Source organism: Peromyscus leucopus, chromosome 8a (genome assembly GCF_004664715.2).
Source record: "Peromyscus leucopus breed LL Stock chromosome 8a, UCI_PerLeu_2.1, whole genome shotgun sequence".
NCBI lineage: Eukaryota > Metazoa > Chordata > Mammalia > Rodentia > Cricetidae > Peromyscus > Peromyscus leucopus.
Window position 1 is genome coordinate 37,261,045 of NC_051085.1, and position 12,186 is coordinate 37,273,230.

Genomic DNA, 12,186 nt, shown 5'->3' on the forward strand with positions numbered 1-12,186 from the left:
AGGATAGGTAGCCTAATTTTAAGCATGAGATCACTGAGGACATTTCTTTTGGAGTGTCTCCTCCACCCTTGGATGTAGACCCATTCCTCTGTTTCCTGGATGCCAAGGGTGAGCATTTCTCCTTCTCCAACAACACTATCATTTCATCTACTATATGGCCATATTTCGCTAAATACATTATATACACTCTGAAACAGTGAGAACTCCCCAAAAAACCTTTACTCCTTTGGTTTCAATAATGGTGCCACAGAATATACGAAATGGTCTACCAAATCAGAAGTATACACTCTCCATCATTTGTTATCTTCTTATCTGCAAAATTATCTGAACAATTTAGGTCTTGGTACATCTCTGTGTGTATATTCTTTATATATAATATGTATATAACATATACATGTGTATGTTATATATAAACACACAATAGAGAGACATGTGTGTGTGTGTGTGTGTGTGTGTGTGTGTGTGTGTGTGTATGACACACACAGAGAGACAGACAGACAGAGACAGGGAGACAGAGAGAGACAGAAAAAGACAGAGAGATTTTTTCACGAGCATTATAGTAGTTTCAAAGGGGTAGCATAACAAAATTCAGCAGAAAACAATTGTATGCACTGCCAGTGCTGGAGACCACAGAACTAATGACTACTCTTCTCTGATGATGTGATGAACTGATTCTTCCTTTGGACTCTGGTGACAGTCAGGCATCACTAGCATTCTTTGGCCACACATTAATCTCTCCAGCTTCAGGAATGTCTCCATGTGAACTTCTTTGAATGACTCTCCAAATTTTGTTCTTGTTAAAAAAAAAAAAAAAGGTGAATTTGACCTCAGTGACTGCCATATCCTTTACTCTGGCATGGCACCCTTTACCAGATAACATCTAAATCTATCACAGATGAGGGAAAATCCAACTTTCCTGATCTAAGACATCAACGCATCTTTCATTTAGGGATATAATTCATGTTACATTGACGACAGCACACACAGACGTCAGCAAGGTTCCTATATTAATTTCTGCTTCATAGCTGTCAGTGTGTAATCTAGATCCCTTTAGCAAATGAAATCTGGTAACTTCGTGTAGAGTACTGTAAGAATTTCTTTTAAAATACAGAACTTACGGTATACCTCAAATGTGTGCTGTCCTCAAAACATCGATATTATTGTTCCCATATGCTTGGTAACCTCACTTTAAAATCTGGACTTGGATTTTCTACTTTAGAGTTAGTTTTCTTTCGCTTTTCTTCTTCCTCCCTCCACCTGGGTTCCCAGCATCATTTATGAATGGTGTTAAATTTGCATGAATCATCCAATTTGGAATATATGTCATGAGATAATAGCAAAGGAAGAGGTAGGGAGGATATAAAAGCAAGATTTTTTTTTTTTACCTTGTAGAGAAAGCTTTAAAATATTAGCTTATCTCATTATGTCTGATATTTGGAACAAATTCTATTTCTTCCTGTGTTTTGTTTGTGTTTCATGTAGCTGAGTAAGTTTTGTTTTATGCTGGTGGATAAATTGAAGCTACAGTGGCAGAGAGTGTCTTATTACTTTTGTAAATTTACCCAAAGGTTATAAAGCAATAAGCCTTCCTAATAAATACAATTTATGAATATATAAAGGCTCATGCTTTGTATTTAATTCTTAAGGGGAGCCACAGCATCAAGGTTGAAAACAATGAAACTGATTTTTAAAACTGCAGAGCAGGTCATCAGTTAGGAAAGACTGTTGCATTATATGGCTGTTTAGGGGAAAAAACAAAAAACAAAGCAAAACTTCACTTTTCATTGCCTTTGTTCTAGATAAACATATTTATTAGTTTTTTTTTTTTTTTTACTTTTTTGGCCTTAAGATATAATTTTACTTAATATTTTTATTTCCTCAAATGTTACATTTAAATATGATTAACACAGTAAAGTAGATTTATTCATTCATTCACTGTGCTCCTTCACTGTTTCATACAAAATTTCATGAGTATCATTTATCATACATTATTTTAGTCACTCATTTATATGACTGTCTCCCCTTGTAAACCTTGAGGACCGTTAAAGTGGGACATTTCATTTATCTCCATAATCACTACCTGCAATGTTAACATATGGTAGTCATTTAAAAAAAATGTCTTGGATTAAAAGTAAAACCTGAAATTGAGAATACACTGGAATGGTTCTTAATAATTACCCAGTGTTCACACATCTAATAAAATCTAAACAAATGATTGCGTGACAGTAAATGTTAATGGAGAGAAGCATTAAATGTATATAAATGGAGAAGCTGAAAGCCAGCCACCTGTCTTACTGAAGCTCTGCTTTATTCATTTTGATGTGAAAGATGCCAAGAAAGTTTTATGTACTTAAAGAAATTGAGAATCTGAATTCTTGCATGGAACATTACACTTATTAAGAGCAATGTAGATGAAGCGATACTCTCAGAAATGTTTATTCTAAGAATTAGCTTGCACAATCAGGGAGGCTAATAAATCCCACAGTCTTATGTCTAGAGTCAGGACACCTAGAAACGCCATGAATATATTCAATGCAAGTTGGAAGTCTGAGAATTATGAGTCAGAGAAATAAGTCCAGGTCAGGGGTCACAGAGTGACTTCCTGCTCAGCAGGTCGAAAGCAAACCTTATTTCTTCCAAATTTTATTTCCTAATAGTGCCTTGATAATCAGACTGGTCATTCACTGTGACATAGGGAAAAAACTTCTTTACTAAGGTTTTTAATGATTTACTAAGTGTGTCATAAACCTAATCTCATCTGGAGGAGCTCTTCTAAACACATCTAGAAATATTGTTCAACCTGTGTAGCGTGAACCACCACTTCAACTGACACAGAAAACAACCATTAATGTTAAGCTAAACATAATCACATCAGTCTCTTTTGCATCACTTTTTGGATTATGTGGAAATTTTCAGTTTAGAGTTAAAATTTTGGTTGCAAAATGTAGTCAGTCAACCTATACTGCAGTCTGATTAGATTCCAGTGTTGAGTTGGGCAGAACATAATGTTTAATAAGGCATAATCCTCCCTGGATCCTCTTGAAGAACAAGTTAAACAAGGTATAGTTTACCTCAATTATCTCATTTTCTCTTTCTCATAAAGCTGTATGTTAATGCTAACCAATAAATACTCTGCATTTGTTATGTTCTTCATGGGATTTATGACAACCCTGTTTATAATTCTGCAGTCTTAAAAATACCTTATTGAAAGAGATTATTAAAAATATCTGGAAAAAACAACTACATATAAATAAATAAATAAATAAATAAATAAACAAACAAACAAACAAATAAATAAAAGACAGATATTCATGGTTCCCACTCACTTGGTTGAACCTCTTAAGAAACTTTAGCTTCCTTATATTGGCAGTTATCTTCTGTTGTGTGACTGACTCTTCCTCAGAGAGAAGTTCTCAACCTGGGAGTGTCAACATATTTGGTAGTCACAAGACCTTTCACAGGGCTTGGCTAAGCCCATTGTAAAACACAGATATATCTGTTACCATCCATAACAGTAACAAAATTACAGTTACAAAGTAGCAACAAAAGTAATTTCATGGTTGGGGCTGGCCACAACTTGAGGAACTCTTTCAAAGGATCTCAGCTTTAGGAGACCTGAGAACCTCCATCCTAAGACTTGAACCAATGTCTGTTCACCAGAGACAGGACACCAACAGCAGACCAAATACATGAGTCTATCAAAATCCAGTGCATTTACTCGGGCTAAAACAAGAGTATGGAGGTGGAGTTAGTTATAGGAGTGTAGGTGACAAGGAAGACACTACATCAACAAAAAGTTAAGCGCCGTGATGTCCCATCAAAGCTGCATCCCTAGACCTCTCTGCAAAACATGAAGGCAGATTGACAGGGCAGTAAGTGTCTCCTAATGTGAGGTCAGGAAGCCAGGGAGTCTCTTCTCCCCAGTAATTGTTCACTGTTTCCAAAGGCTCAGGCAGGTGCCTTATGAATCTTGCATCTTTGAGGAACTTCTTTAGACTTGTGAGTTATATACTTCCTTAGTCTCATGAGCCTTCCTACTCAAGGTGGATTGTTTAAATGTAGATGAAATTATTTCACAACACCATCATATTATGGGATTTTAACTTCTATCCATTTATGTCTTCTGCCCTACCTAGTTTAGCCACAAATTAATATTTCATTAATCTTTCATGAGCAAACTAAAGCACCACTTCTGCTTTGTCTAGCCATAACCAATGTTTTATCTACGCAGAGCTGGAATTATTAGAATTCTCAGAGCTGGAATTATTAGAATTCTCTAAACTCTCAATCTATAGTAGCATTGAAACATCATACCTTTAAATTCAACCCTACCACATTTTCCTATGTGAGACTAGGTAAAGAAAATAAAATATCCTAACCACTTTTGAATTAATGGAAACCTAATTATATTATCTCTATATCAGTTCAGAAAGTGACTAACACAGACATCCACATCACTCAACTGTTTGCTTCACTAATCAATAAATTAGTGTGATTGATAATATTGCTAAACATTCCAGTAGATACCCCACAGTTAGGAACTCCATTAAACCTACTAATATAAAAATAATACTAAAATTAGGGAGGTAAGTTCTTTATTGTCCTTTTCAGATAATAAGCATGGCAAGTACAGGGAATGAAATGGGAAAAGCATTTTTTCAAGCATTATAGTACACTTCACTGGTAATTCTTATGCTGATGTGTTTACCCATAAGTCGCTAGCACAAGGGGGTTTACATTTAGAGTAGAGTTCTCTCATTTTCATAGTATAAGAGCAAAACTATGGCAACAAAGTGAATGAACTCTGCGTCTATGAATTGGCTGATTACACTGGAGTGATTGATGCGATGAATGATTGTCAGTGGGCATTTCCATTTTCCTCATGGATCATAGAGCAAGACATAGATAAAATGCATCATTTTGGCAGGACATAAGCCAGCACATCTGGCTGGCAACTATATTGTCCTAATATGGAAATCAGTTATCTTTATTTTCTTTTAGGACTTATATCAAAATTGTTGTTCTCCACAGAGAAGGATTTCAATGACTAGTTCTTATTGAGTTTGTATCTAGGCAACATCAAAACAACACATTCAAAAATTTAAAACCCAGCCACTTATATGTTTGTTTGAGAAAACGCTGTTTTTAATCAGTTACTCTGATAACTGATAATATGTTGCTGATAACTATGTCAATACTTTTAATACAAAGAAAAGAGAAATGTAAAAATAAAAATATTCCAATGTATACTACTAGGATGACTCATTTTTAGAAAGATGCTGTCTTACTTCCTTGAAACCTTCACAAATATGACTACATAGCTATTTGATAAATACTGTGTCTATTTTGTCTGAATATTGAAATGTAAAATGTAACCTGGAATCTTGATGTATCTTAAGAATAGATAAGATTCATTAATCTTAAGCTTCATTAGTCTATAGTTAAAATCTAGAGGATATTTTATTTTTTGTTTTGTTTTATTATTAAATTTTTAAAAATTTATTTTACATGCCAGCCAAAATTTCACCTCCCTTCTTTCTCCCTTTTCCCTCTCCCCACCTCCTTCATACTCCACTGTCCACTCCTCAGAGAGTGTAAGGCCTCCCATGGGAGTCAACAAAGCATGCCATATCAAGTCGAGGCGGGACCAAGCTCCTCCCCCGCTGCACCAAGTCTAAGAGAGGCCTCCAACCATAGGGAATAGGTTCAAAGAGCCAGCTCATGAGCTAAGGACAGATCCTGCTCACACTGCTAGGGACCCCACAAACAAGCCACGCTACACAATTTCATACACATCCAGAGGGCCTAGGTAGGTCCCATGCAGGCTCCCTAGCAGTCATTTCAGTGTTGGTGAGCTCCCACTAGCTCAGGTCAGCTGTCTCTGTGGGTTTCCCTATCAGGATTCAAGGGGATGTTTTAAATAGTGCATGCATTTTAATGCCCTTCCAAATAGCTGTTTGCTGCCTGCACTATAAGCTACTGCATGCATATGTGCATCATTCACTCATATTGGTGTGTTTTCTTTATCACTTAAACTTTGCATCTAACTTTCATCATTATGTAATGATTTAATTCATTTAATATCTTCAGTTTCCTGCCTGAAATTAGGTTTTGAAAATGTGCATTCGAGTGAATAAATTATTTTGAGTTCATCTCCAGAACCACAGACAGGCATCTGGGCTTTCTATCACCTTCTCACATTATGGTGGAGAAATATCTTTATCATAGATCCATAAATCATTGTTCTGAGCAGTAGAAATGACATGAGTGTCTCATAATCTTAAGTTATGAGATAAGAATCATTCTGGTCTTAAGTCACATGTTTGTCTTCCCAAATACCTATCATTGAGATGTTGTGCACATTGGATAAAGTAGTGAAGTCATTTGGTGATGATCATTAGTCCATAACTTCTATTTCAGTGTACTTTGTGATAAAGATGAGAAATAAAGCATAGATCATGTAATAGCAGTAGAAGCCAGATAACCTGGCACAAAAGCCAAATTACCCATTAAATGAATGCTTGAATTTGAGAAAGCCCTCATCTACTTAGTGTAAACATTATAACAGAAATTCTGAAGCTCAAGGGGCTACCCTGTTGATACTGAAGGAATAAGGAAGAAAAATCCTGCATTAGGGAGGTTTTTGGTTCTAATTATAAAACCAGAGAAATGAGCTGAATATAAGGTTTGTTTTCCCTGAAATAAATCAATAATATTGAATTTTCTATGTTCCTTGTGGAAAGAAAGATTAAAGTGGGATCAGAGTCGAGGTATACCAAAACAATGTCCTTTTGGAATGAAACAGTGTAGAATTACATGTCACCTTAGCAAAACATTTAATTATGTAGAAAGTATTTAGTGTAAATACTGACTCAGACTTAAAACTATCTTCCATGAAAAGGATAAAATGTAAATTCAATTCAAGTCTCTCATATTTTTGGTGATTTTAGAGAGAAGTTTCTTCAGCTGTATTTAGTTCTGTTCCCTGGCAGATATTTTCTGGATGTATAGTAATTCTTGGCATAGTCATTTACCTAATGTGCCTTCCAGTCACTCTCCTCCAGGTTGATACTCTAGTAAGATGAAATTAAACATGATTCCAGAAATACTGAAACAGTTTGGAATTATGCACTCTTCAATTTCATAATCCTTTAAATCTTAGACCATTACATTTTTATCTCTTTTTAAGATACTACTTATGCATTCCTTGGAGAAAGCATCCTGATTTGCACTTCAGTTATTTATGATTTACATTTGCATACTGTCTTTCTTCCGAAAAGCTTATGGCGTTGAATAAAAACACTTTCAACTTTCATTAAACATCTGTCACAATGTAGTGCAAAAAAAATAAAAAAATCCAGCAGGGGAGATTTACGACAATATCTGAACAAATATGATAGAAAAAGAAAATAATAAACAGTGTAACATGAGAGATTTATTATACTATTATTCATGTCCTCTGACCCAGCAGTGAAAATATATTAAACTTTATTTGAATTGTATTCATTGTATGTAATTCATTTTCTAGATGAATTCAAGTAGGTGATTCTGAACATGAGGTGCAATTCTTTGCTTCCCTTAGAAAATTTGTTGAAAGCTTTGTTGAAAATGCTTAGCCATTTGCATCCTAATTTTCCATTATTCTTTTGAATATGGAGAATAAAACATCAGTGATTCTAGGGTAATAACAATTGAATCAATAGGAATAATTCTACCCACCATAGAGTGAGCAATTTTGGTAAACAAATAGAGATATTCTATCCATAGATATTAAATGTTAAAACTGAGTGATAATTTACCTGTTGAAAGCAAAAAATCTGTGTGGTTACAATATATATGGAAAGATATCAGAAGAATGGCAAAGGGCATTATTATAATTCTGACAGCAACTAAACACCAGAATAGTAAATAGTATTTAACTAGCTTCCACCAAATTGATAAGAGATTTTTTTTTTCACATGAACATCCTGGGAACACAGACAATTTCCAAATTTTTCCAAATTTTATTTATGATCAATAAAGAGAGAACTTTGAGAGAGACAAAAATAAAAAACCGTGTTATTCTAAATCAAAGAAGCCCTCAGATTCATCCAAAATTTGTTGCAAGCTTCTTTTAGCACTTTGTAGACATGATTTAGAATATAAATACATTGAAAAGTACATGGGCAGTGACCTCAGGAAAGAAAAGAGTCATTTGTAACAAAAGGTAAAAGATTGATGAGACTAAAAGGTGATTAAAATCTAAGAAATGCATAACCAGAGATCATATGAAATATTTAAGTTACTGTAATTTTGAATAGCATAATGTAAGGATTCCAAACTGGGCATGGAAAAACCCAAGGGCTTCAATTGTACACCAGGAACTATAGGCAACTGAGGAAAGTTGGTATTGGTAAAGGGTATCCTTCCCAGGAAAGAGCACACTACTTGGTTGTTCAGTACCAAGCAGTCTTCCATGAAAACATACTTGTAGAGTAACATTATATAGACTGAGAAGGTTATATCTGGGAATACATATGAATATATACACACACATACATGAGATAACAATTAATAAAAAAGTCATGAATTTGAAGGAGAAGAAGGAGGGGCTTCTGAGAGAGGAATGAGAAGGGAGAATTTTTGGAATCGTAAATCTCAATTAAAAAGCATTGAGTTTTTAAAAACTCTTAGAAATTAGATTTGCAATATTTTTAAAAAGGAAAAACAACAGTCCTCATAGGTTTTAGGAAATAAAGAGATTAATTTTGACTTGAAATATTAAGCTACAACAAAACAAGAGACTGAAAAAAATGCAACAGTTGTTACAAAGTTATCAGAAGATGGAAAAGAGGCGATAACATAATAATAAAGGGCAGTAGACAGAGCATGTAGACAACTAAGACTCAGCATGTAGAAGAATAAAGAAAACCTATAAAAATTACAGAAATAGCCAGGTGATGGTGGCACATGCCTTTAATCCCAGCACTCAGGAGACAAAGGCAGGTGGATCTGTGTTAGTTTGAGTCCAGCCTAGTCTACAGAGTGAGATCCAGGAAAGGTGAAAAGTTACACAGAGAAACCCTGTCTCAAAAAAAAAAAATTGCAGAAATAACATACACATGAAAACCTACAATTAACTTGCACACTCTGAAATAAACGATCGTTAGACCCTATGTATTGAGATGTCCACACCATATGCATTAGGGAAAGTTATCCCCAAAGAGTCAATATTACCTCTCATAATTAGTCTTAAATTTTAAAATAAAATTTTCCAAGGAAAGGTAGCCATGCTCATTGATGATGTGGGGGGACATGAAACTGGCATCAGGCATTTTGACAGCAGCACCTTGTGCCAGATCATCAAGTGGCATCCTGGTCCACACAACATCAGAGTAGTGATGCCTTTACATCCAAGCACAGTGGCTTTGTAAGAAGCATTGCGCACATGTGATATCCATACGTTGTTATTATTAGCCTTTGCCTGTAAGTAGAGAATAAATTTCACACAGTAAAATAAATAGGCAATCGTTAGCATCAGGTTTGTATTAAATCTTATGTAAATTTGCTCACAGAATTCAGACTAATTACTGGAAGGAAGCCACTGCATTTTTTTATGGTGCTGTATTTTGATAGCATAGATATTGAGTTACAGACGGGCACAGACTGACAAAACACATACAAAATAAAATGTTCTTAATGATTTCAAGTGTTTATTGAAAGGAAAACTTTGTTAATTTAAACATCTACAAAAATATTCATAATATACAAAGTAGAAAAGACACAACTGTTATATTTTAGAGGGCTATACTTATTAGAAAATGGAAAGATTTCCCATGCTCATGGATTGGTGGGAATAATGCAGTAAAAATGGCCATCTTACTAAAAGCAATATACAGATTCAACACAATTCCCATTAAAATCCCAACACAATTCTTTACAGACCTTGGAAAAAATTTTAAAATTTATTTTTATTTATTCTTTGAAACTTTCATATATATATATGAAATCATCATTTTTTTACCACAACCCTCCACTTCTCTACCTTCCCTGAAACTCACTCCCCCAACACATTCAACTCTCAATTTTATGTTCTTTACTTATAATCTACTGAATACAACTGGTGTTGTCCGTATAAGAATGGATATAGCATAATCCCCTGGATTATGAATAATTTACAAGGATCCAAATATCCCTGAAGAAATTTGGTTCTCACTCTCTAACCATCCTTAAACTGCCAATAACTCCTGAGCTAGTAGTGTGGTTTCATAAGCAGGGTTTGTGTATAATCTATAATCTGTCACTTACTCTATGTACTTTTATTATTTGTAGCTCTGTATTAGACTGCTTGATAATCAGTGTTTATGATTACTATCCCTTTGCTTTTACCTCCAGTTTACTACTCTGTTTTATTTTTAAATACAGTTGGTCATATTTATCAGATATTTGTATGGATTGATATGATTACATTTTTAACCCGACCTATATTTGAAATCATTCACGGCACTTACTTATTTAAATGCTAAGCAAAACACATTGTCTGCCCTAGTTAGTTTTAAAGAAAGCATTGATAGAAGAATGATCATCTCATACTGAAATAAAGCTTGGAGGGGATTGTCTTGATTATTAAGTGAGGCAGCAGAGGGCAGTCCACTGTGAATTGTACAATCCATAGGCTAGTGGTTCTAGGCTACACAGGGAAACCAGCTTTCCAATAGTCAGAAAGCAGTATTCCTCCATGCTTTTTACTTCATGGTATTACTTAAGTCCCTACCATATCTTTCTTCAGTGATGAACTGTAACCTGGAAGTGAGCTCAAATAAATCCTTTCTTACCCTAAGTTGCTTCTCGATGAATGTGTTTTATCACTGTAACAAAAGAGACTAGAATATTCCTTCAAAATAAACCTAAATTGGATATTGGGATAACTGTTCATATGTAACAGGACATGTGTATAAAATATTGGACTCAGAAACTTGACAGATGAATGACTGGTCTAATTTGCCATGTAAATGCAGTTTCTGAAAGATTCTCATCAAGTTTTCTTCTCCACTATCATGGACTGAAAAGTCTCCTCAAATGTCTTAAGTTGAAGTCCACACCCCCTGTCCTTCAGACTGTGACTATTTTTGAAGACAGGTTCTCTAAAAATGTATGAATGATGTATAAGTGTGATGACATGTTTTATATTATTTCAGTTTTATGAAAGTGTGAATGTGATATAGATTTAGAATGGATTCTACTTCAAACTTTTAATTTTCATTTGGGGGTTCAACAATAGCAATTTTGACTTAGTAAGCTGGTGATTGTAAGTTCTACAAGATCTATGACTTCACTCTTCACTAGCCTTGGGTCATTGGCTAGGTTTCCAGTAGCAGGCATCGTTTCATTATTGTTGAGCTGAACAAGGACAATATTAGACATTCTATAGTGGACTGGGAAAGACCACCAGGAGCCCACCACCAAGAACTAGAGACACCTATGGAAATATGAGAATAGGAGAAAGAGTTTTCTCAAGGAAAGAACACATTAATTGGTTATCCAATAACAAATGATTAGCTCTGAAAACATACATTTAAGTAACATTAAGTTGCATTTGTGTATTAGGAATATATATGAAATACATAAACACATGTAAATGTAACAATGAATAGAGAGGCCATGGATTTACAAGAAAACAAGTAGTATGTAGGAGGGTTTGAAGGAAGGGAAGGGAAGGAGAAATAGATAGAATTATATTATAATATATTATATTATAATCTAAAACAATAATGCTTTAAAAAAAAAAAGATGTAGCACTGAAAATTTGACTTTGGTTGGATGATGATGAATTTACAAGGAGAAACTAGAGTTTTACGTTTCCATTTAAGGAACTCCAGTGGAGAATGAAAGGTAGGGAAAGACTTTTGTGGAACACAATATTACCTACAGATCCAAATCAAACAGCTAGATGTAAAATTGCAGGTGATGGAGCAATGATTTCCAACTCAATGACAGTCCTATCCTGCAGAATATTGGCAAATATGCAGACATGTGGTGCCAAGCACAGTCTGTGAGAATGAGGATCTGTTAAAGTTTGGTCCTTAAATGCTTCTACAGTGCTCCAGTTTTGTAGGCTTGGTCCTCAGTGGGCAGTATTTAGAGGTGGCTGTTTTAGGTAGTAGATTGAATCATAAGGAATTGACATCTTATGAATTATGGAGTATT

At 34.7% G+C, this 12,186-nt stretch overlaps 1 long non-coding RNA gene across 1 annotated transcript in view; it reads right to left on the minus strand.

Annotated features, from left to right (window-relative positions):
- Positions 1–653: 653 nt before the first annotated feature.
- Positions 654–12,186, minus strand: part of LOC114686886 — a 39,595-nt gene continuing 28,062 nt past the window's right edge. The window contains exon 3 of the long non-coding RNA XR_003733631.2: positions 654–793. This is a non-coding gene — a long non-coding RNA (uncharacterized LOC114686886). The remainder of the gene's footprint in view (positions 794–12,186) is intronic.